General features: G+C 44.0%; 1 protein-coding gene across 1 annotated transcript in view; it reads left to right on the top strand.

Moving 5' to 3' along the window:
- Nucleotides 1-4,670, top strand: part of LOC109725591 (mechanosensitive ion channel protein 10-like) — a 16,475-nt gene that overhangs the window by 7,904 nt on the left and 3,901 nt on the right.

Below are 4,670 nucleotides of genomic sequence, written 5' to 3'. Positions count from 1 at the left end.
GAGAGAGATAAAGAATATCATCCTGTACTGTATGTTCCCCCCGTATACATCCCCACATTTTACCCGGCCCGTCGGGCACCGGGCGGGCAGGGCCGTACCGACGCCCGGCCCGACACCGGGCCGTGTCGACGCCCGGCCCGACACCGGGCCGTGCTGGTGACATCGTGGGCCCAGCACGGCCCGGCCGGGCCGAGAAGCCCGGCATGACCCGGCGTATGGACCCCGGGTTGCCGGGCTGTGCCGTGCCGGGCTTTGCCCGGACCCGGCCCGGCCCGGCTCCTCTCGGCCACCGGGCCGTGCCGATGCTCGGCGCTACACCTGGCACGGTCGGCCCGGTCGTGATCGGGCGTATGGGGTCCGGGTTCCGTTCAACGGAACGCTGATGCCAGACTAGCGGAGCCCTTTTCCCGGACCCGGCGCGGCCCGGGTCCTCTCGGGGAGGGTTCCGTGCCGTGCCTGACTAACCTGACCCGGTCTGCCTGGTTTCTTTAAGTCAGGTGCCTTGGTTTTTGGGTTTCGTTTAACGGAACCCGGACCTTAGACTAGAGGAGCCCTCCTCCCGAAACCGGGAGGAAGGGTCCTCTAGAGGAGGGTTCCAGACGGATCGTCTGGAACCCTCCTCAATAAAACCAGGTTACCTGGTTTCTTTAAACCAGGTAACAGAGAGAGAGAGAGAGAGAGAGAGAGAGAGAGAGAGACGTAAAAACTATTTGAAATTACATGTTGGACTCACTTTCCAAAATTGAACGTTTCATGACATGGAATATTCAATCTAGCATCTATATAGATATATTATTCATCAATAACTTCAACAGGAGGGCAACACGTGGCAGCGGAGTCGCGAGCGGGCACGGGGCTGGGCACGTGCGCCGGCGCTGGCGCAGGGGCTGCTCCGGCGCTGGCGTGGACGCGAGCCGAGGGCTGGAGGCGCGGGGCGCGGGCGGGCGCCGGCGTGGGGCGAGCCGTGGGAAACACCAAAAGGCTAATACACCAAAACGCTTTTACTCATTTTACGTGAGAAACAAAAATGTCAAAATGCTTTTTTTACACTTCACCCAATTGAAAATGAAATGTATTAAAGTTCTGGTACAGGATCTGTCGCTAATATGGCAGTAGCGTTGTAACAAATGTTGTAGTTTATAAGGTAGTAATAAATAGATGCCGCATCATTACTGTTAGGGTCCGTTTGGTTCGAGTTATGTAATATTACAAAGTATCTCGACATATCCAAGTATCTTGGATTTTGGCGTGAGATTACTATTGATGCTGCATTAGCGCGTTTGGTTTAATGCAGTAATGTAATACTAGATTATAGTGTTTATAACATTAATACGTTTGGTTCAGTTTATAAAATTTAGTAATTCTGATATAAAAATATAGTTTTTTTCAAAATTGCCCTTGTTGTGGTCATTTGAATATTATTTTTTTACAAAAATATAATTTGCAGTAGTAAAATATAATTTATAGTAGTAAATTAATTTACAAAAATATAATATGCGAGAGAGATAAAGGGACGAGATAGAGAGAGAGAGAGAAAGACAGAGAGAGAGAGAGACATGTGTGTGAGAGAGAGAGAGAGGCGTGCGAGAGAGAGGGGGAAGGAGAGAGAGATGAAAATAATGTTGTTAATTAGATTTGGGGTTGTTAGAAGGTAAAATTGTTATTTTACGTAATATGTAGTATTAACGGGTTTCATTAATGCAAGATACACGACCCCCCTCCCGTTAATATTTTCGATGTAATCCTGCTCGATTTGTAATGCTACATTAACGACTAGATTACATAGCGGATTAACCAAACACAGTTATTCTGGCTGGATTGCCTGTAATCCTGCCAGAATAACTCGAACCAAACGGGCCCTTAGATGTGACTCGAAATTGATAATCGACTTTAGTTCGGAATTTCGACTCACTGATAGTTTCACGATACGACCAAATTGAAAAATAAAATTGTGAAGGAAAAATATATGTCTGTGGTGGGTAGCGGAGGGCTCGGGCCGATAAGTCCGAGCCCGTAGCCCACCACTGACATTTGCCAGGGAGTGCGGGTTTCGTGGTGCGATCAAATTAGAAAATAAAATTATAAAGAAAAAATGAATGTCTGTGGTGGGTAGCGAAGGGCTCGGGTCGACAGGTCCGAGCCCGTAGAGGCTTGAGATCGTGGTTGGTTGTACTCGAGCATTGTATTCCCTTTTCGATAGTGAAATTTTCTCCTCCCTTGCTCGTGATTTTTTCTTGCAAAGAATTTTTTATGTAAATCTGTGTGTTCTCTTTTATTTCCGTTTGTGCTTTGTTTATTTCGTGTTCGCCATTTTCGTTTTCGTTTGTGCGTTTGTCGTAACAATTATCACGTCAGCTTTCAGTTAATTAAATAAGACAGTGAAACTTAACTCCAGTAATATGAAAAGTTCAGGTCAAAAATTATAATAAATTGAGGTTTAAAAATCAAAGTGTCACGGTGCTTTAGAGTATGAGGCCAAACTTATAATTTCGCCGAAATGAAATATACACTGCTGTCACATGCATAAGAAAATGGAATGGAACTTTAAAATTTTGAGGCTAATTATACAACTCAATAAACTATCTCAATAAGAACTCATTGATACTCTTTTCAATAAATTCGCACTCTATCCATCCAATCCATGATACGTATCAACTCGTTTATTGTTCTATGTAGGACTATTCTGTTTGAAAGTAATTATACATTTGATTCTCATGCTGAATTTTCTACACGATTTGATAGTTAATTCGTACAACTAGCCATAAAAATGTATTAAAATTATTTTAGGCTATTTTGAAGTGACCCCTCACCAATAGCTCAAATAAAATAAAATAAAATAAAATATGAAAAAGTTAAGGAGACGACATCTAAAGAGTAAAGTTGAGGTTCCAATTTCAAAGCTGCAGGACTTATCATTTATCAATATAAGCTTATGCAAGGGCGATTGGCTTCGAGCCCTCCCCACGTTTCGCGCTCTCCGCCTTCCCGTACGGCGGCGCCCCCTCCCCCCGCTCTGATTTTTTTTGCCTGTACGGCGCGGCGTTACCACCCCCCGCTCACCCTCCGTCCTCTCCGCCTTCGTTTCGTAGCCGCGACGCCATCGCTGTCCTCCCTCGGGAACGCAGCCGCCTTCTCCCGTACGACGTGTCGTTGCCCCCCTCGCTGTCTTTTCGTCCCTCCGCCTTCGTGATGGCGCCTCTCCGCCTTCTCTCGCCCTGTTGCCTATCCCGTCCGCTGGCTCTTCGCCTTCTCTCGCCCTGTTGCCTGTCCCATCCGACATCCCGTCTGCCTTCTCCCGTACTCTCCGCCTTCTCTCGCTCTATTGCCTGTCCCGTCCGCCTTCTCCCTTCCGACAGCCCGTACAACCGGGGGGTGGCGTTGTGCTGTCGGTGGTGTGGGCCGCGACTTTTCCTCCACCGCACGTTCTCGGATGTACAGCCCGTCGTGGTTTCTCCCTATGGTTGGTGGTCAGTGTGCATTAAAGAGCCTAAATTCGAACCTCGCCAACACGAGCAAATCGTATGCGTACTTATGGAAAACATGACAAGCAAAACAGCAAAGACCTTCGAATTAATTTATAAACGAAGCAAAATCAGAAAGTTTCTGTCATATGATTCAACACAGTTGAACTATAGTAAACTTTCACAGCGAGCAGAAAATTATTTATCTAGAGATTACCAGCTATACAACAGGCCCAGCAAAAAACCCAAAAAGAAAACCGCATTACTGTCAATTCCCACCGCCAATATAACCCGGAGAGCTGTAGGTCCTCTTAGAAACCACCCCCGTACTACATGGCGACTATACAATATGTTTCGAACTTTCACCAAAGTAAAAACACTTAACCAAATTCCCTATCCTTTATCATTGACTCAATAAAAGAAAACTTACCATAAAAAAACACAACACAATTCATGTGATCCGAAAAAGTAAATACCAGAAAAAATAGCTAACACAATAAATGCTAAGGTCGAAAAAATTTGTATTGGCTTTGTCCACTGAATCAATAGACCTATATTAATATTTGTGCAGAATGTGTTAAAAGTAGTTTTATTCTCATCGAAACTAATCTAGAAAACATAAAGTAAAAAAAGGATATAAACCAAAAACATTACGAAATTATCGACAATAAATAAAAGATAATTAGAAGCTCTACTAGCGAAAAAAAAACAACATCGCCCAACAAAGCTACCAAACTGCTCCAAATAAAAAATTGGAAGAAAATTTCCAATTACATCTGTTAGATCTATTTTAGTAAATATTTCATCATATTTTTAAAATTGACAAAAAAACAATACGATCAAATCTGAAAACCAAACAAAACTGCAAACAAGACTCCCAAACCAAAATAACTGCAAACAACTCCCTAAAAAGTTTTGAGAAATCAAGAAACATATATATAAATCACTTGAACGTTGTTTTTTATGCCTATCGCATCTCCTTTAAAACACTCAATAGCACAACAATGCAAAACGACAGACAATAACGTCTCATACAGGCGACAAAGAACTTATGGGAAAATTCGATAAAAAGTATGCGAGGGGGTCCGGGATGGGGGGATGCCAAACCGTTTGATTTATAATAATAGCCATGACAGAGATAAAGTCAGAAAACGAGAGCGAGAGAAGCCGAGCGGCATTCTCACGCAGATGCTCCATTCCTTAATTAAT

The sequence above is a fragment of the Ananas comosus genome, linkage group 20 (genome assembly GCF_001540865.1).
Source record: "Ananas comosus cultivar F153 linkage group 20, ASM154086v1, whole genome shotgun sequence".
In the NCBI taxonomy this organism is placed as follows: Eukaryota; Viridiplantae; Streptophyta; class Magnoliopsida; order Poales; family Bromeliaceae; genus Ananas; species Ananas comosus.
The sequence above is the reverse complement of the archived record's forward strand: the minus strand, read 5'-3'. Positions and strand labels throughout refer to the sequence as shown.